The sequence below is a fragment of the Erinaceus europaeus genome, chromosome 12 (genome assembly GCF_950295315.1).
Source record: "Erinaceus europaeus chromosome 12, mEriEur2.1, whole genome shotgun sequence".
Lineage (NCBI taxonomy): Eukaryota > Metazoa > Chordata > Mammalia > Eulipotyphla > Erinaceidae > Erinaceus > Erinaceus europaeus.
Genome location: NC_080173.1, coordinates 49,439,876 through 49,460,829, shown reverse-complemented (window position 1 = coordinate 49,460,829; position 20,954 = coordinate 49,439,876). Strand labels below are relative to the sequence as shown.

At 48.0% G+C, this 20,954-nt stretch overlaps 1 protein-coding gene and 1 long non-coding RNA gene across 5 annotated transcripts in view; one reads left to right on the top strand and one right to left on the bottom strand.

Annotated features, from left to right (window-relative positions):
* Positions 1–7,934, bottom strand: part of LOC132541941 (uncharacterized) — a 28,924-nt gene extending 20,990 nt beyond the window's left edge. For all 3 annotated transcript variants that reach the window (XR_009553046.1, XR_009553047.1, XR_009553048.1), the window contains exons 1-2: positions 7,831–7,934; positions 7,246–7,521 (exon numbers count right to left, since the gene is read on the bottom strand). This is a non-coding gene — a long non-coding RNA (uncharacterized LOC132541941). The remainder of the gene's footprint in view (positions 1–7,245; positions 7,522–7,830) is intronic.
* Positions 7,617–20,954, top strand: part of RARA (retinoic acid receptor alpha) — a 64,594-nt gene continuing 51,256 nt past the window's right edge. The window contains exon 1 of one of the 2 annotated variants that reach the window (XM_007531033.2): positions 7,617–7,704. The gene's annotated coding sequence lies outside the window, so the exon portion shown is untranslated. Of the gene's footprint in view, positions 7,705–16,380; positions 16,521–20,954 lie in introns of those variants that run through there. The other variant, XM_060203550.1, reaches the window with a different exon arrangement.

Here is a 20,954-nt window from a genome sequence, read left to right as displayed (position 1 = left end):
AGCGCACGTGGTGCAAAGCGCAGGGACCGGCGTAAGGATCCTGGTTCGAACCCCGGGTCACCACCTGCAGGGGAGTCGCTTCACGGGTGGTGAACCAGGTCTGCAGGTGTCTATCTTTCTCTCCCCCTCTCTTTCTGTCTCCCCCTCCTCTCTCCATTTCTCTCTGTCCTATACAACAACAAAGCAACGTCAACAATGGCAATGATAACCGCAATGAGGCTGCAACAACGAGGGCAACAAAAAGGGGGAAAAATGGCCTCCAGGAGCGGTGGATTCATGGTGCAGGCACCGAGTCCAGCAATAACCCTGGAGGAAAAAAAAAAAAATTGGGAGTCCGGTGTTAGTGTAGCAGTTAAGCACAGGTGGCGCAAAGCACAAGGACCTGTGTAAGGATCTGGGATCGAGTCCCTGGATCCCCACCTGCAGGGGAGTCGCTCCACAATCAGAGAAGCAGGTCTACAGGTGTCTATCTTTCTCTCCCCCTCTCTGTCTCCCCTTCCTCTCTCCATTTCTCTCTGTCCTATCCAACAACGTTGACATCAACAACAATAGTAATAACTACAACAATGAAAACAAGGGCAACAAAAAAGGAAAATGAATAAATAAATCTTTCAAAAAAATGATTAAAATTAAAAAATGGGGAGTTGGGCGGTAGCGCAGCGGGTAAAGCGCAGGTGGCACAAAGCGCAAGGACTAGCATAAGGATCCCAGTTCGAGCCCCTGGTGCCTCACCTGCAGGGTCATTGCTTCACAGCAGTGAAGCAGGTCTGCAGGTATCTTTCTCTCCCCCTCTCTGTCTTCCCTCCTCTCTCCATTTCTCTCTGTCCTATCTAAAAACAATGACATCAATAACAACAATAATAACTACAACAACAATAAAAAAAGAAGGGGGAGTCAGGCGGTAGCACAGAGGGTTAAGCGCAGGTGGCGCAAAGGGCAAGGACCAGCATAAGGATCTGGGTTCCAGCCCTCAGCTCCCCACCTGCAGGGGAGTCGCTTCACAAGTGGTGAAGCAGGTCTGCAGGTGTCTCTCTCTCCCTCTCTCTCTCTCTCTGTCTTCCCCTCTTTTCTCCATTTCTCTCTGTCCTGTCCAACAACTACGACATCAATAACAACGATAATAATGACCACAACAATGGAAAAACAACCAGGGTAGCAAAAGGGAAAAAATGGCCTCCAGGAGCAGTGGATTTTTGTGGTGCAGGCACCAAGCCCCAAGCAATAACACTGGAGGCAAAAGAAAAAGGTGCAGGGGTGAGTAGTGGCACACCTGGTTGAGCATACATGTTACAATGCACAAGGACCCAGCTTTGAGCCTCCTGTGACCACCTGCAGGGGGAAAGCTTTGTGAGTGGTGAAGCAGGGTTGCAGGTGTCTCTCTGTCTCTCTTCCTTTCTATCACTCCCTCCCCTCTTGATTTCTGGCTGTCTCTATCCCATAAATAAATAAAGATAATTTTTTTAAATATTTATTTTATTTTATTTATTCCCTTTTGTTGCCCTTGTTGTTTTTTAGTGTTGTAGTTATTACTGTTGTTGTCGTTGTTGGATAGGACAGAGAGAAATGGAGAGAGGAGGGGAAGACAGAGAGGAGGAGAGAAAGATAGACACCTGCAGACCTGCTTCACCGCCTGTGAAGCGACTCCCCTGCAGGTGGGGAGCCGGTTCGAACCGGGATCCTTATGCCGGTCCTTGTGCAGGTCCTTGTGCTTTGCGCCACCTGCGCTTAACCCGCTGCACTACAGACCGACTCCCCCAAATAAAGATAATTTTAAAAAAATTAAAAGAGGGTGGGGGTATAGCATAATGGTTATGCAAAGAGACTTTCACGCCTGCCTGAGGCTCTCAAGTCCCAGGTTCAATCCCCCACACCCCCATAAGCCAGAGCTGAGCAGTGCTCTGGTTAAAAAAAAAAAAAAAAAAGGGCGGAGGGTAGATAGCATAATGGTTATGCAAACAGACTCTCATGCCTGAGGCTCCAAAGTCCCAGGTTCAATCCCCTGCACCACCGTAAGCCAGAGTTGAACAGTGCTCTGGTTAAAAAAAAAGTCTATGCACCCAATGAGAAGCCATCTAAATACATCAAACTTCTACTGAAAGAGCTACAGCAATATATTAACAGTAACACAATCATAGTAGGGGACTTCAACACCCCACTTTCTCAATTTGACAGATCATCCAGGCAGAAAATCAATAAAGACATAAGGGAGCTAAATGAAGAGATAGATAAACTAGAACTATTGGACATTTTCAGAGTCATTCATCCCAAGAAACTGGAATACACATTTTACTCAAATCCACATGGGTCATTCTCAAGGACAGACCATATATTAGGCCACAAAGACAGCATCAGCCAATTCAAGAGCATTGAAATCATCCCAAGCATCTTCTCAGACCACAGTGGAATGAAACTAACACTTAACAATCAACAAAAAATTAGTAACAGTGCCAAAATGTGGAAGTTCAACAGTACACTTTTTTTTTAATTTCTTTTTTTTAAATTTTTTAATATTTATTTTATTTATTTGTTTATTCCCTTTTGTTGCCCTTGTTGTTTTATTGTTGTAGTTGTTGTTGTTGTTGTTGGATAGGACAGAGAGAAATGGAGAGAGGAGGGGAAGACAGAGAGGAGGAGAGAAAGATAGACACCTGCAGACCTGCTTCACCGCCTGTGAAGCGACTCCCCTGCAGGTGGGGAGCCCGTGTTCGAACCGTGATCCTTATGCCAGTCCTTGCGCTTAGCGCCACGTGCGCTTAACCCGCTGCACTACAGCCCGACTCCCAGCAGTACACTTCTTAATAACTTCTGGGTCAAAGAGGAAATCAAGGAAGAAATCAAAATGTTTCGAGACTTCAATGAAAATGAAGACACAAGCTATCAAAATATTTGGGACACAGCTAAAGCAGTCCTAAGAGGGAAGTTCATAGCTACACAAGCACACATTAGGAAACAAGAAAAAGCACAAATAAACAGCCTGATTGCACATCTTAAAGACCTAGAAGAAGAACAACAAAGGAACCCTAAAGCAACGAGAAGGACAGAAATCACTAAAGTTAGGGCAGAAATCAATAACATTGAGAATAGGAAAACCATACAAAAGATCAACGAAAGTAAATGTTGGTTCTTCGAAAGAGTAAACAAAATTGACAAACCTTTAGCCAGACTCACAAAACAAAAAAGGGAGAAGACCCAAATAAATTGGATAGTAAATGAAAGAGGAGATATCACAACAGACACTGCAGAAATTCAACATATCATGCAAGGCTTCTATGAACAACTATATGCCACCAAGCTAGAGAACCTGGAAGAAATGGACGAGTTCCTAGATACCTACCAACTTCCAAAACTAAGTCAAGAGGAAGTGGATAACATGAACAGGCCCATCACAGCTAATGAAATTGAAACAGTTATCAAAAATCTCCCCAAAAATAAAAGTCCTGGACCAGATGGTTTTACAAATGAATTCTACAAAACCTTCAAAGAAGAACTAATACCTCTACTTTTAAAAGTCTTCCAGAAGATTGAAGACACTGGAATACTCCCTGCCAGCTTCTATGAAGCCAACATCACCCTGATACCAAAAGCAGACAGGGACACAACCAAAAAAGAAAACTACAGACCAATATCTCTGATGAACATAGATGCAAAAATATTGAACAAAATTCTAGCCAACCGGATACAGCAGTATATCAAAAAGATATACTATATACTAAGATATATATATATATATACTAAGATATATATATATATATACACTAAGATATATACTAAGATATATATCAATAGATGCAGAGAAAGCCTTTGACAAAATACAACATCCCTTTATGATCAAAATACTACAAAAAATGTGAATAGATGGAAAATTCCTGAAGAGAGTGGAGTCTATATATAGCAAACCTACAGCCAACATCATACTCAATGGTGAAAAACTGGAAGCATTTCCCCTCAGATCAGGTACTAGACAGGGCTGCCCACTATCACCATTACTATTCAACATAGTGTTGGAAGTTCTTGCCATAGCAATCAGGCAGGAGCAAGGAATTAAAGGCATACAGATTGGAAGAGAAGATGTCAAACTCTCCTTATTTGCAAGATGACATGATAGTATACATGGAAAAACCTAAGGAATCCAGCAAGAAGCTTTTGGAAATCATCAGTCACTATAATAAGGTGTCAGGCTACAAAATTAACATTCAAAAGTCAGTGGCATTCCTCTATGCAAACACTAAGTTAGAAGAAATTGAAATCCAGAAATCAATTCCTTTTACTATAGCAACAAAAACAATAAAATATCTAGCAGTAAACCTAACCAAAGAAGTGAAAGACTTGTATACTGAAAATTATGAGTCACTACTCAAAGAAATTGAAAAAGACACAAAGAAGTGGAAAGATATTCCATGTTCATGGGTTGGAAGAATTAACATCATCAAAATGAATATATTACCCAGAGCCATCTACAAATTTAATGCTATCCCCATCAAGATCCCAAGCACATTTTTTAGGAGAATAGAAAAAATGCTACAAATGTTTATCTGGAACCAGAAAAGACCTAGAATTGCCAAAACAATCTTGAAAAAAAAGAACAGAACTGGAGGCATCACACTCCCAGATCTCAAACTATATTATAGGGCCGCTGTCATCAAAACTGCTTGGTACTGGAACATGAATAGACACACTGACCAGTGGAATAGAATTGAGAGCCCAGAAATGAGGCCCCACACGTATGGACATCTAATCTTTGACAAAGGGGCCCAGACTATTACATGGGGAAAGCAGAGTCTCTTCAACAAATGGTGTTGGAAACAATGGGTTGAAACATGCAGAAGAATGAAACTGAATCACTGTATTTCACCAAATACAAAAGTAAATTCCAAGTGGATCAAGGACTTGGATGTTAGACCAGAAACTATCAAATACTTAGAGGAAAATATTGGCAGAACTCTTTTCCACATAAATTTTAAAGACATTTTCAATGAAACAAATCCAATTACAAAGAAGACTAAGGCAAGTATAAACTTATGGGACTACATCAAATTAAAAAGCTTCTTCACAACAAAAGAAACCACTACCCAAACCAAGAGACCCCTCACAGAATGAGAGAAGATCTTTACATGTCATACATCAGATAAGAGCTTAATAACTAACATATACAAAGAGCTTGCCAATAACAATAACAAGACAACAAATAACCCCATCCAAAAATGGGGGGAGGACTTGGACAGAATATTCACCACAGAAGAGATCCAAAAGGCTGAGAAACACATGAAAAAATGCTCCAAGTCTCTGATTGTCAGAGAAATGCAAATCAAGACAACAATGAGATACCACTTCACTCCTGTGAGAATGTCATACATCAGAAAAGGTAACAGCAGCAAATGCTGGAGAGCGTGTGGGGTCAAAGGAACCCTCCTGCACTGCTGGTGGGAATGTCAATTGGTCCAACCTCTGTGGAGAACAGTCTGGAGAACTCTCCGAAGGCTAGAAATGGACCTACCCTATGACCCTACAATTCCTCTCCTGGGGTTATATCCTAAGGAACCCAACATATCCATCCAAAAAGATCTGTGTACACATATGTTTTTGGCAGCACAATTTGTAATAGCCAAAACCTGGAAACAACCCAGGTGTCCAACAACAGATGAGTGGCTGAGCAAGTTGTGGTCTATATACACAATGGAATACTACTCAGCTGTAAAAAATGGTGACTTCACCGTTTTCAGCCGATCTTGGATGGACCTTGAAAAAATCATGTTGAGTGAAATAAGTCAGAAACAGAAGGCTGAATATGGGATGATCTCACTCTCAGGCAGAAGTTGAAAAACAAGATCAGAAAAGAAAACAGAAGTAGAACCTGAAATGGAATTGGCATATTGCACCCAAGTAAAAGACTCTGGGGTGGGTGGGTGGGGAGAATACAGGTCCATGAAGGATGATAAATGACATAGTGGGGGTTGTATTGTTAAATGGGAAACTGGGGAATGTTATGCATGTACAAACTATTGTATTTACTGTTGAATGTAAAACATTAATACCCCAATAGAGAAATAAATTTAAAAAAAAAAAAAGAAGAAGGAAAGGAAAAAAAATTAAAAGTGTGGTCCGGGAGGTGGTGCAGTGATAAGGTGTTGGACTCTCAAGCATGAGGTCCTGAGTTCAATCCCTGGCAGCACATGTGCCAGAGTGATGTCTGATTCTCTCTCTCTCCTCCTATTTTTCTCATAAATAAATAAATAAAATCTTTTTTTTTTAAAAAGAAAAGTATTGGGGATAGGGTGGACTGGGAAGACAGCATAGTGATTATGCTAAAGACTCTCATACCTGAGTCTCTGAAATCCCAGGTTCAATCCCCAGCACCACCATAAACCTGAGCTGAGCAGTGCTCTGATTTTTCTCTCTGTATGTCTCTTTCTCATTAAAAGACTATATATATATATATATATATATGGAGAGAGAGAGTAGATAGCATAATGGTTATATAAAGAAACTCTCAAGCTTGAGGCTCCAATGTCCCAGGTTCAATTCCCCGCACCACCCATAAGCAGTGCACTGTTAGAAAGAAAAGAAAGAAGAAGAAAAAGAAAGAAAAGGGAGTTGGGCAGTAGCACAGCAGTTTAAGTGCAGGTGGCACAAAACACAAGGTCTGGCATAAGGATCCTGGTTTGAGCACCCGGCTCCCCACCTGCAGGGGAGTTGCTCCATAAGTGGTGAAGCAGGTCAGGTCTGCAGGTGTCTATCTTTCTCTAACCCTCTCTGCCTCCCCCTCCTCTTTTTCAAGTTCTGTCTGTCTTATCCAACAATGATGACAACAATAATAACTACAACAATAAAACAACAAGGGCAACAAAAGGGGATAAATAAATATTTAAAGAAAGAAAGAAATTGGGTAGGGGCACTAATTAGTTGACCCTAGTTTCTGTGTCCAATTTTTCCACTGACAGTTGTTATTTCTACTCAAAAGCAGCCCCCGAATCCCCCAACCACACCTGCCTATACTCGCACCTGTGTATACCACACAGCTCAGTCTTAGATTATAAAACTGCCAGTCTCTGTTATCCACAGGAATTACCTCACACCTGGCTCTGGATGTGGTGCAGTGGTAGAGCTGTGGACTCACAGGCATGAGGTCCTGAATTCTATCCCTGGCACCACATATACCAGAGTGTTGCTCTGGCCTCTCATTAGTTCCTCACTCTTTCTCCACCTCTCATGAAATAAATTAAAAAAAAATTTTTTTTAAGAATGTACCTTTCCCTTGAAATTTCTATAGCTAATCAATAGCTAATCAGAGGTGGTAAGGAAAGAGACTGAAACCCTTTCCATTCTCCATCTGCTCAGGCAGGAAAAAAGGTCTACTTCTCCTCGTCCCCTATTATCCCAGCTTCAGCTAAAGTCATTCATGTGCTATGCATTTGAGACCGGGAACTGTTCTGTCCTCAGCCCATGACTCAGAGTCCTCTTTCTCCCAGTGAGGTGAGTTCTTTCTTCCCCATCAGTCCAGGCTCTGCACCCGATGACCCAGTCCTGGAGGTGGAAGAGGGCGGGAGAGCCTGCTGTTGGGACAGTGGGCTCTAGGACCCAACGGGAACCCGAGCTTCTTACAGCAGCCTAACCCAGAAGCAGGGGGGAATCCTGAATCGAGCTGAGAGGGCTTCCCCGGTTCTCCTGGGAACCCCATGGCCCCCCTACCAGCCAGCACCTGAGCAGGTAGGACCGTGCACAACCCTTCCTCATCTCCCCTCCGGCTACCTTTCATTGGGCCTCCGCTTCTGCTGTGGCCCTTTCCCTCTGGCCAGTTCAGGCTTTCCCCATCCCTCCACCCCCATTGCTCACCGTAGTCCTGGGAGGTGGGAACCTGGGAGCCCTGGCCATGTCTGAAAGCTTAGAGCCTGGGCACCCTCCAGTGTGCCTCCTCCACTCCCCCTGAGGCATTCCCCATTCTCCAGCTAAGAATGGAAAGTGTGTGTGTGGGAGGTCCGCCCAGGCCCCACGCCCTTGCACCCTCCTTTGCAATGTTGCCTAATACCCCTTCCCCCACCTCACCTCCACTGGAGAATTGGCAGTGCTGGAGTAATAGAGAGCAAGGGGGCAAGTGGAGTGAGGGACCTGAGCCTCCCTGGGGAATTTCTCTCTGACTTCTTCTATCCCTCCCTCCCCCTTTTCCACCTCCCTCCCATACACACTACCTTACCTTGTAGAAGGAGATAAGTCCCCTTCCAGGCTCAATTCATACTTGGGTGGCTAAAGGCTTTTCTGGAAAGTAGTGGAGGTTGTGAGGGATTTTTGATGACCTTTTCCTCTAGGGAAAGTTCTTTCAGTTCAGAGCCTCATCCTTGCCAATAGCTACTGCACAGAGTGCCCCCACCCATGTGGGGGGTGTGTGTGTGTGTAGACCATGGGATGTGGTTGGAACATCTATGAGTTTTGGACGGAGATGGTTGTGTGCAGTGGAAGGAGAGATCCCAGAGTGTGGCCCAAGCTAGATAGAACAGGTTCGGCCCAGATGGCTGGGTAAGGGGGTGTGGACAGGGATCAGGGCAGCTGCCCAGCCATGAAAGATCCCTGGGCTCCTTGGCTTTCAGAGACTTGGACTCCTGGTGTTACCCAAAGCTTCTGCCCTCCCGTGAACTTTTTGGGAGAGGGCTGGGTCTTACCTGCTGTTTACAGTAGCTTATTTTTTCCTTCACTGGGGGGCTGATAGGGCCCTTGCTCTGAAGATCTAGGGCATCTCATTTCTGGTTTGGTGGGATGGTAGGAGGGGTATGTAACTTGTGTGTGTTAGTGTGTGTATTGCCTCTGGGCAAAATAGATTGAAGAGGTGTGTGAGAGAAGAGACTCGCTTCACCTGGGGGAGGTTCTCTAGTTCTGCATGTGGTGGGATGGGTGATAGATGTGACATGTCCTTATCTGGTGTGGGGTATGCTCCCATGCCTGCTTAGTTCCCAACCTCCTTCAAGGTTGGTTTTGGAGGAAAGAGTGGATAATGGAGTGACTTCAGACAACTCTGTCTGCTGTTAACCTGAAACAGAGAGCAGAGACTCTTTTTCTTCTTCTTCTTTTTTTTTTTTTGCTCTGTTTCTTTTTTAAATATGTATTTATTTTCTTTTGTTGCCCTTGTTTATTGTTGTAGTTATTGTTGTTGTTGTTGGATATGACAGAAAGGAGGGGAAGACAGAGAGAGGAGAGAAAGATAGACACCTGCAGACCTGCTTCACCGCCTGAAGTGACTCCCCTGCAGGTGGGGAGCTGGGGGCTTGAACCTGGATCCTTACGCTGGTCCTTGCGCTTTGCGTAACCCACTGTACTACCACCCGACTCCCCCTTTTTCCTTTTTATTATTTAAACATTTTTTAAGTAAGTCATTGATTTCTTTTTTTTTTAACTATTCCCTTTTGTTGCCCTTGTTGTTTTATTGTTGTAGTTATTATTGTTGTCATTGTTGTTGGATAGGACAGAGAGAAATAAAGAGAGGAGGGGAAGACAGAGGAGGGAGAGAAAGACAGACACCTGCAGATTAGCTTTACAGCTTATGAAGCGACCCCCCTGCAGGTGGGGAGCCCGGGGCCTGAACCGGGATCCTTATGCCGATATACTTCCACTTTGTGCCACATGCGCTTAACCCGCTGCGCTACCGCTCAACTCCCAATTTAAAAAATTTTAACCAGAGGATTGCTTATGGTGGTGCTGGGGATTGAACCTGCAATCTCCCAACTTCACACATGAAAATATTTTTGTGGGAGGGGGAGACAGCATAATCTTTCTGTAAAAGATTTTCATGCCAGGCAGGGGCAGATAGCTTAATGGTTATACAAAGATAATCTCATGCCTGTGGCTCCAAGGTCCCAGGTTCAATCCCCTGAATCAACATAAGCAGAGCTGAGTAGTACTCTGGTCTCCCCCCCCACCCCGCCCCATTAAAAATAAAATTAGGGGAGTTGGGCGGTAGCGCAGCGGGTTAAGCACACGGTGGCGCAAAGCACAAGGACCGGTGTAAGGATCCCGGTTGGAGCCCCCAGCTCGAGCTCCCGGCTTCCCACCTGCAGGGGAGTCGCTTCACAGGCGGTGAAGCAGGTCTGCAGGTGTCTTTCTCTCCCCCTCTCTGCCTTCCCCTCCTCTCTCCATTTCTCTCTATCCTGTCCAACAACGACGACATCAACAACAATAATAACTAAAAAACAAGGGCAACAAAAAGGAAAATAAATGAATAAATATTTAAAAATTAATAATAAAATAAAATGAAATTAGGGTGGTCCGGGAGGTGGCGCAGTGATAAAGCTTTGGACTCTGAAGCATGAGGTCCTGAGTTCGATCCCCAGCGGCACATGTGCTAGAGTGATGTCTGGTTCTTTCTCTCTCTTCTATCACTTCTCATGAATAAATAAATAAAATCTAAAAAAAAAAATCTGAGGGGGTTGGGCGGTGGCGCAGTGGGTTAAGCGCATGTGGCGAAAAGCGCAGGGACCAGCGTAAGGATCCGGGTTTGAGCCCCCGGCTCCCCACCTGCAGGGGAGTCGCTTCACAGGTGGTGGAGCAGGTTGCAGCTGTCTGTCTTTCTCTCCCCCCTCTGTCTTCCCCTCCTCTCTCCATTCCTCTCTGTCCTATCCAACAACCAATGACATCAACAATGGCAATAATAATAACCACAACGAGGCTACAAACAACAAGGGCAACAAAAGGGGGAAAAATGACCTCCAGGAGCAGTGGATTCGATTCGTGGTGCAGGCACCGAGCCCAGCAATAACTCTGAAGGAAAAAAAAAATCTGAACAAAAGAAAATAAACATAAATAAAAATAAATAAAATTAGGGGAGTCCGGCAGTAGTGCAGAGGGTTAAGCGTATATGGTATGAAGCACAAGGACTGGAATAAGGATCCCGGTGGTTTGAGCCCCTGGCTCCCCACTGGCACGGGGGTCATTTCACAGGCGGTGAAGCAGGTCTGCAGGTGTCTCTCTCTCCCCCTCTCTGTCTTCCCCTCCTCTCTCCATTTCTCTCTGTCCTATCCAACAACAATAACATCAATAACAACAATAACTACAACAATAAAACAACAAGGGCAACAAAAGGGAATAAATAAATATTTAAAATAAATAAAATGAAAAATGAAAATCATTTTTCATAATCAGTATACATTATCTTTGGACCCAAGATTCTTTTTTCTTTAGTTCATCTTTATTTCATGAGATAGATTTGAGAGACAGAGATAGAAAGACAGAGAAAAAGTGCCAGCATCACTCCAGTAAGCCTCTGGTGGCATTGGGGATTGAACTGGGAGTCTCAGGCACTCAAATTCTGTGCTCTGTCAGTTGAGCTATTTCCCCATCACTGGAGAGTAGAGTCTGAGTGTGGAACAGTGGGCTGAGGTCAGAGCCCCGAAGCCGAGGTTCAGTCAGGCCAGTTAACCTTCCTTTATACAGGTCTCTACACCTCAGTTTCTTCACTGGTGACAACAGCTATCCCTAGCAGCAGCAAGCAGTTCATTGGGGGAATTGTCATAAAGGCCTCTCTAAGACCAAGTATTTTGTGGCAGGGGGTGGGGCTTCTAGGATGGGGTTCTGTTTCCAAATCTAGGTCAGCCTCTGCCTTGGGTTTCCTCCCTCCATCCTTGCCCATGGGGGCTAGGGACTTCAAGCAGGGCTGCTGCCCCAGGGGTTTCAGAATCCCCCTAATAGAGCTTGTAGCTGTCACCAGAGAGGCTGTGGTCAGAGAGGACAGGCCTCCCCACCAGTCCTCTGGGGCTGCACACCTTTTCCCCTGAGCCCTGTCTTCACCTTCCTCCTGCCATTCCTGCTCAGCGTCCTTGTCCCTGTCTCTCCTTTGCCCAGTGGCCTCCTTGTCCGGCTCACTGGGCAGGAGCCCTAATCGGATCCGACAGCTGAGATATGTGCGGCGGCTGAGAGCAGGCGGGAGGGAAGCCAGTGGGAGGATGGTGTGAGGGCTGCCCCTGGCACTGCCCAGGCCTCCCAAGCACCACCCTGGGCCTGCTGACTTCTGGCTTGGCTTTTTCCCAGGAAGGGGTGCCAGAAGAAGCCCAGGAATGGAAAGAAAACGGCTGGGGTCTGGAGACTGGAGAAGGGCAGAGCACACTCAAAACCCTAGGACCAGGACCTCTTTGCTAGCTACTGCCCTTACTGCTAGGGTCTAGGACTGTGACAGGGAGGAGGCTAGCAGGTAGAGAAGGGCTGGCCCCACCCCTTTTCCTCCTGGGGCCCCACTTTCTTTCTTTCAGAAATAGGCTCACTTTTCCTCATCAGCCTCTTGGCCAGTTCCTCCTTCTGGGTCACATCTGGGAGAGCTGCTGGGGGCAGCATGTGTCGGCCTCACTCTGGGCTGTTTCCTCCCCTCCAAGGTATTTCACTCACTCTCTGGGCTGGGCGCCAGCTCTCCTGGCGCAGGGCTGCCCTGCAGGCCCCCAGAGATGCAGGAGTCACTAAGCTGGTTTCCTTCCTCCTGTGTGGGGAGGGCCTTCTTCCAGAGCTGGGAGGTGTCCGGAATCCCAGATGGGATGGGGTGGGGCACTGGAGCCCCCTCCCCTAGCACAATAGCAAACGTAGTCCTCCCTCCTTGCTTCTCCTCTGACTCACTCTAGGCCACACATACCCAGCCTGTGGGCATGGACAGCTCTGCCTCCAGGCTTCCACCTTCACATGTGGCCAGCTAAGATCTCCTGCTCCCCTTTTTCATCTTTTTTGCCTCATGATATCTGGGGGTGGCTATCAAAGCCTCTGTGCTTGCACCCACACATTATGGGGGAGAGCAGGGGATTAGCATAATTGAGGCTGGGGCACTATTTTGTCTTCTCTCCAGCTGGGCCAGGATGAAGGAAGCTGGCACCAACTTCCTCACACCAATTCCCTCTGGCCTCAAAAGACCAGCCAGTGGAGCCAGGCTTTGCCCTCTTGGTGCCCACAATGTGGTTGGCACTGATTTGTCAGAAATTGGGAAGGTTTCCCTCTAGACCGCTTGCCTCCTCTCTTCTCTCTCTTGGGGTAGGGATGGCTCTGTGATTGCAGCCACTTATGGGCAGGCCTCCCCCTAGGGAAGGGGTGTGGGGTGCTCCTGAGATGGCCAAGTTGGCACTAGCCCTGGGCTGGAGTGCTAGGCATAGTTGTGAGTTGGGAGTTTGTGGGGGAGAGCAGGACATAGGCCTCCCTGCCCCCGTCATTTCCTGCTCTTTGGGCAGCTGTGGGCGAGAAAGGCTGCAGGGACTATTTTTAGTTGGTCTGTCCCCTGGCAGGAGAGACGTGCAGAAAAGCACGGGGCAAGCAGAGGGGCTGGCCAAGGTGAAGGTAAGCAGGCAGGCACAGGAATAAGTTAAGGCCAGAAGTGGAGCCAGGAGGGAGGTGTTCCAGGCAGGGACCTTGCAGGAAAGGTGCTGACTGATACAGGCAGATGTGCTAGACTGGGTAGAGGAAAATCCTGGGGACCTCTCAGAGTCCTCTCTGTCTGTGTAGACTAGAACTGGAAGAGGCATTCAATGCCACATAGACAGCTCCTTACAGAGGAAGAAACTGAGGCCTAGAGAGGGGCCTGTCTGGCCATGGGACACTCATTGAGTCATTGTCTGCATGCAGGGGGACCCCAATTCAGGCCCTTTGCCTCCTTCTTCTCTCCTTGCTGCTCCCCAGCACACCTAGTGGTGTTCTCCCTCTCCTACTGCTGCCAAGAGGACCAAGGCCAGGTGTGTCTGGTCTGTCGCCTTCTTTTCTGCTTATTTGTGCAGGGCCCCTGGTAAACCCCAGCTTGGTTTGTTTGTAAGTGTCAGCTGTGTGGAGAGAATCTGTGTCCAGGCTGGAAGCAGGTCAGGGTTGGAGTTTGTTTAGGTGGCCTGTGCCCACTGGTGTGGATTGAGGTGCTGGGCAGCTTCCAGCAGGCTGGCAAGCTGTGGGTCTGGAGGCACTTAGAGAAGAGGCATCTGGTCTGAGTCCATTTTTGAGACCCTGTATGGGCCAGCACTTGGTCCACTCTTCAGGCCAAGTTAGGGGGAGGCTAAGGGTAGGAAAGAGGTTTCTAGGCTCTTAGATGGTTTTGTGAGCCCCCAACTTGCTACACCTGGGTCACAGTGGTTGTGCAGGGCCCAGTCCCCCACAGAGGAGCAAGCAGGGCTGAAGAGTGAAGTGGTTACTATAGGCTGCAATCGCACCCCACCTGGGGCCAGTGAGCCTTCCTCTGAGGCCCAAGACAGGGGTAGCCTGTGAGGTACAGTGGGAGAAACTTCTGGGGAGAATCAGTGCATCAAGATGCATAAACAAGGTGCCTCCACCATAAATCCAAGGCCACCGTGTTGCACTGTTGCAAGAAGCAACATTCCATACTTTGTGATGTGAACAGCGCCCCCTGGAGTTGTTCTGGGTTTGTCTGTGTACTCAGACAAGCTGCTCCTGTTCTTTCAGCTCCTTGAATCCAGCCAGAAGGCTGTGTCCAAGTGGGGTTTTGTTTGTTTGTGTTTATCAGAGCACTGCTCAGCTCTGGCTTATGGTGGTACAGAGGATTGAACCTGGAATTTTGGAGCCTCAGGCACGAGAGTCTCTTTGCGTAACCATTATGCTATCTACTCCCGCCCAGCTTTTTTTTTTTTTTTTTTTAACTATTTTATTTTATTTACAAAAAGGAAACACTGACAAAACCGTAGGATAAAAGGGGTACAACTCCACACAATTCCCAACACCAGAACTCCGTATCCCATCCCCTCCCTTGATAGCTTTCCTATTCTTTTTTTTTTTAATTTTTTAAATATTTATTTTATTTATTTATTCCCTTTTGTTGCCCTTGTTGTTTTATTGTTGTAGTTATTATTGTTGTTGTCGTTGTTGGATAGGACAGAGAGAAATGGAGAGAGGAGGGGAAGACAGAGAGGAGGAGAGAAAGACAGACACTTGCAGACCTGCTTCACCTTCACCGCCTGTGAAGCGACTCCCCTGCAGGTGGGGAGCCGGGGTTCGAACCGGGATCCTTCTGCCGGTCCTTGTGCTTTGCGCCACCTGCGCTTAACCCGCCTATTCTTTTTTTAAAGTCAGTTTTTTAAATATTTATTCCCTTTTGTTGCCCTTGTTGTTTTATTGTTGTAGTTATTATTGTTGTCATCGTTGTTGGATAGGACAGAGAGAAATGGAGAGAGGAGGGGAAGACAGAGGGGGAGAGAAAGACAGACACCTGCAACCTGCATCGCTGCTTGTGAAGTGACTCCCCTGCAGGTGGGGAGCCGGGGGCTTGAACCGGGATCCTTCCGCTGGTCCTTGCGCTTTGCACCATATGTGCTTAACCCACTGCACTACTGCCTGACTCCCAGCTTTCCTATTCTTTAAGCCTCTGGGAGTATGGACCCAAGGTCATTGTGGGATGCAGAAGGTGGAAACTATTTTACTTTTGTCCAAGTGGGCTTTAACCCAATCCCTTTGCCTCTTCATCCCACCTCCTGCCACTCTATCGCCTCTCCTCTGTTGCCCACTCTCTCGTCACCAAGCAGGTCTCAGTGGGCCACAAACTGTGGTGCAGGAGCCCCTCCCCCCTCCACTCTGTGTTTCTGTCTCTGGGGGGCTGATTTATGTTGCATCCCCTCCCCCAACCAGGCCTGCTGCCCTATGTGAGAAATCAATAGTGCAAATGGATTGAGGTTGTTCAGCCTGTCACCTCCCCTTGGGTCCCATGGACTCTCAGGGGACTTGGGGAGTTAGCCCTCTTTGGGCGTAGCAGACAGAGAGATAAATATACACACCTAGTGGTTGTAGCCAGAGCACAGAGCACAGGAAGTCCTCTTTCTGGCCATCTCTGTCATCTTCTCTCTCCTTCTTCCTCTCTCTCTTAGACTGGGCTGGTCAAAGCATGTCAAATACTCTTGAACATTTATGTCCTCGCTTGGGTGGAGTGGGGGTGGAGGGGCTTAAAGGGCAGTAGACTGGCAGCCGACAGGGTGAGGGAAGCAGGTGGGTAAGGGAGAAGGTGCTTTGGGAGGACTAGCAGGGGGAGGGATTGGGTGACAGCCCACCCCATCAGCCTCTGGTAACTCAATCCCTGCACCCCACCCTCCTGACTCCAGAGCCTCCTGCTCTGACAACTTCAGCAGCTGCTGGCAGAAGTGTGTATGAGTCCATGTGTGTGTGTGTGGGGGGGGGTGAGAGGGGCTGTGGGGGCAGATGTGCTGCCAGGACATGTTATGGGAGACTCACAGCCTGGGTACAACTTGGGTGGCAGGAGGAGGTGGGGCTGGTGGGAGAGTGGGTGGTGAGTGATGGGCAAGGGGCAGGCGTGGGGGGGGGCAGGGCAGCCCAGAGGTCTTGCCAAACTTGTCTGCACTGGAGCAGGGCCTGGCATGGTGGGGTGTGCAGAGGGGGTGGGGTGGGCAGGGGTTCTGTCTTGGCTTGCTCCAGATACCTGTTCTTCACCAGGGGGCGCTTGTGACCATGGAGGGTACCAGATGCCCAGGTCCTCAATCTGTAGGCTGTGCCTGCTGGGCATCACAGTCTCGGTGACTAAGTCACTTCTGTCCTGGCATTGGCAAGGCACCAGACTCAGCTCTTCTCGGTAGGTGAGTCACTGCCCTGGCATCTCCCCCGGATGCAGCTGAGTCACCCGGCTGGGCTGTGCCTGCTGGGCAGGTGGGCACCATGCTTGGGGTGGGGTTGGGGGGCTCTCACCCTGAGTGTCTTTCTTCTCCCTTCTCTCTTTGGCGTGTCCTGGCCCCACCCATGAACCTGCAGAACCAGGCAAGAATGGTGTTTCTCCTATGTGCTCTGCTGGGAAAGTAAAGGGAGAGACAACTGGGTACTGGGTGGAAAGATGTTTGATTCAGAGCAAAGGGAGGCGGGTGGCATGAGGAGGAGACTGTGGGTTTGAGTTCTAGTTCCACTATTGTTGAGCTGTATGACCTTGGGCAAGGCTATTTCCTCATCTGTTCACTAGAGGCAGAGAGCCCTGCCCCAGATTTCCCTTCTGGACTGTGAGAATTAAATGGGGTGGAGCCATGATGGTGCTTGGTGCTTTGGGGGAGAAGAAGCATCCACCCTGTTTGCATCAGTGGGTCTTGGGGGGGTGGTGGAGATGGTGAGAGTTTCCCACCCTCACCTCCTAGTAGGAATGATGCTGTTTTTTTTTTTTTTTTTTTTACAATTTTCTTTTTATCTTTATTTACTTTTTGGAAAGAGACAGCCAGAAATTGAGAGGGAAGGGGGTGATAGGAAGGGACAGAGAGATACCTACAACCCTGCTTCACCACTCGTAAAGCTTGCCTCTTGAGGTGGGGACTGGGGGCTAGAACCCAGGTCCTTGAGCATTGTAACATGTAGTCTCAACCAGGTGCGCCACCACTGGGGCCCCTGATTCTGTTTTTGAGGAGTTCCTGGCAAGCTTTGAGAGGGAGGGAGGACTTGTTTTGCAGATAGTGTGGGGCCCTCCTGGGGTGCCTCAAAGCTATTTTGTATCTCCTTTGCCTGCTAGGGCAGCCTGGGGCTGGCTGGGGGCTCTCATGTTTCCTCTGGTGTGGAAAGGAAGCCTTGTTTTGGGAAACCAGAGGCTCTCCTCAAGAGGGAAGGACCCTGAGGTCTGCGGCCTTTCACCTCCTAGTTCCTGCTACCTCCTGCACTCTTCTCCCCACCTACATCTAGGCCCTCTGAAGTGGAGGTGCTCCTCTGAGCCTAGTTCTGCTGGAGTTCACCTCCTGTAGAAGGTAGAAGACTCTCGGCCTCTGACCTGGAGACAGTCTTGCCACCTGGAGCCAGGCTTGGGTAGGACTAGAGGTTGGGCAGGCAGTGCTGGTGCCATGGGCAGGGAGGAGGTGCCCCAGAGGTGTTTGGGTTGTGTGTGTGTTTATATACAGGGGTGCAGACTTGTGTGTGAGAGCCTCTGACCCACTGTGGGAAGTGGACTTGTGGCTGAATGTGTTTCTTCTTTCATCATCAGCACGTGGGCTACTGCTATGTTCCAGAGCGTGCCCCCCCATGTGTGCGCAGTTTCCGTGTGTGCATTTGCATATTTGCATCTATGTGTGCCCTGTGTGTGCATGCTGGTGTCCTGTGCACTTTGGGTACACACATATGGGTCTCTGAATCCATTTCTGCACACCTGAATCTTGGTTTGCATAAGTGTACCTTACCCCATGTGCTGGCTGGTCTTAGTGTAGACAGCTCTTCATGGGAGGGGGTGGGGTGGGGCAGTGTTTATACACCCTTGGGTTTTTGTGCCCACCAGCCCATCCCTCCCCTCTAGTCTCAGCTGGTAGAATCTGGGCCAGAGGGAGCTGGTTGTGCTGGGAGTGGGCTAGAGCTGAACCCCTTCCCAGGCTGCCTCTCACCGGTGCAGCGCCCCCTGCTGCTGTCTGGGCACCGACTGGAAGTCCTTGGGGGAGAGGCTGGGGGGGAAGGGGTTAAGCGTCGGCGTCCACATCTGGGAGCCATTGGCGCATTCCTGCCCGCTGAGCGCATGTTTGCGGATGGATCTGGACAGGACAGGGCGGGAGAAGCTGGGCGGGTGGTTCTCACCGGCAGACGGAAATCCAGACCCGAGCGGGAGACAGTCGGGCCCAGCGGGCGACAGTCAGGCCTGGGCGGGCTGGAAGGGGCCTGGGGGAAACACAGCCCAGCTGCCAGGGCTCAGCGTCCCCACAGACCCAGCTGGTACCTCTTTACCGAGAATGGAGTGAAAGCTGGAGCAAAGGAGGAATATGCCTCAAATCTAGACCGAACTGGGTGACCATGGACAAAACCCAGTGTTCACTCCTGAGCTCCGGTTCCTCCTCTGTAAAGTGGGGTTGTCAAATCGGTGGGTTTGAGGGTTCTGCCAGCAGGCTCAGGCTTCTTCTCACTGGGGCCAAGCCTGGGAGTCTGACACTTCCTCCTCCAGTGGGAAGTGCTGTGGGGGCACTTGTGGCCAATTCTGTGACCCAGAATGGGTGTATGTTTTTGTGTACCTAGTGATTCCGCTTTCTGCTAGCCTACCCCTTCCCCCCATCCTCATTAGACCCTTAGAGGTGAGGATTTGATCCTCCCAAATAAAACAACAGGCTCAGAAGGGGGTTCATGGCTATATTGCCAGACTGGGTTGGGTCTCAGCAGGTGGAGAGTGATTCAGGTGCCCCCCCTCCCTCCAAGAAGAAAGCTTGAATCTAAGAATCCTCTAGATGGAGGAGTGTGTTCCCTGTGGCACCCTACTTACCTCTTTTTAAAATTATTTATTTATTTAATTTAATGAGAGAGTTACAGGGAGAGTGAATGAGTGAGAGAGAGAGAAAGACATCCAGAGCACTGCTCCGACTCTGGTTTATGGTGAGGCTGGAGATTAAACCTGGGACTTCAGAACCTCAGGCATGCAGGTCTTTTTTGTATAACCATTATGCTATATTTCCAGAACTTTTTTAAAAATTAAAAATATTTATTTATTTTGGGTAGAGACCAATAGAAATTGAGAGGGAAGGGGAGACTAGGAGAAAGACCATGGACTGGAAGGTGGCACAGAGGATAAAGCATTGGACTCTCAAGCATGAGGTTGTGAGTTCAATGCCTGGCAGCACATGTACCAGAGTGATGTCTGGTTCTTTCTCTCTCTCTCTCTCTCTCTTTTATTTTATTTTATTTTAATTTTTTAATTATTTTTTTCATGAGAAAGGTAGGCAGGGGGAGAGAGAAAGTATGAGATAACACTCTGGTACATGTGCTGCTGGGGATTGAACTCAAGACCTCATGGTAGAGGATCTAATGCTTTTCCACTGTGCCACCCCCTGGACCACTCTCTCTCTTCATCTTCCTCATTAATAAATAAAATTTAAGAGAGAGAGAGAGACAGAAACATTTGCAGCATTGCTTTACCACTGGGGAAGCTCCCCCTATGCAAGGGTGAGGGTAGTTTGAACCAGGGTCTTTGCAGTATGACACTGCCTAGTCCTCCTGCCCACCCCACCCCCCAACTTGGCTTTTGAAAGATGCTAGAGTCGGGTAGGTTTAGATAGTATAATCATTATGCGAAGAGATTCCAAAGTCCCAGGTTCAATCCCCCACACCACCATAAACCAGAGCTGAGCAGTGCTCTGGTAAAAAAAAGAAGAAAAGAAAGACCCCAGAGTTCATTGCCTTCTTGGGAGAAGAACAGGAATAATAGAACTTCAGGCATACAAGCAGGAGGTCTATTCTTGCAAACAGTAAGATTGAGAGAAAGGAGACAACTTCTTCAAAGTCACACAGCTCTCACTTCCAACTGTCTGGAGTCATATAATTAAATTTATTTATTCCATTTTGTTGCCCTCGTTGCTTTATTGTTGTAATTATTACTGTTGTCGTCTTTGTTGGATAGGACAGAGGGAAATGGAGAGAGGAGGGGAAGACAGAAAGGTGGAGAGAAAGATAGACACCTGCAGACCTGCGTCACCACCTGTGAAGTGACTCCCCTGCAGGTAGGAAGGGGGGGGGTGGCTCAAACCAGGTCCTTGGGCTTTGCACCATGTGTGCTTAAGCTGCCTGACTCCCTGGAGTTTTTTTAAGAATGGGAGTCAGGGTGGTCTGGGAGGTGGTGCAATGGATAAAGCATTAGATTTATTTATTTATTTATTTTTTAACCAGAGCACTGTTCAACTCTGGCTTATGGTGGTGTGGGGGATTGAACCTGGGACTTTGGAGCCGCAGGCATGAGAGTCTGTTTGCATAACTATTATGCTATCTACCCTCCACTCTAAGGCATTGGATTCTCAACCATGAGGTCCTGAGTTCAATTCCGGGCAGCACATGTACCAGAGTGATATCTGGTTCTTTCTCTCTCCACCTATCTTTCTCATGAATAAATAAAGAAATTCTAAAAAAAAAAAAAAAAGAATAGGAGTCAGGGACCTGGCAGCTATGTCCTAAGTCACAGTATTTCACTTCCATATTACAGATGCCTGCCTCCCTCCTAAGGGGAGTGTGTGTGTGTGTGTGTCCTGTAAGTGTGAGGTGTGTGTGTGTGTGTGTGTGGTTGGGGGAGGGTGTGTGCACTACAGTCC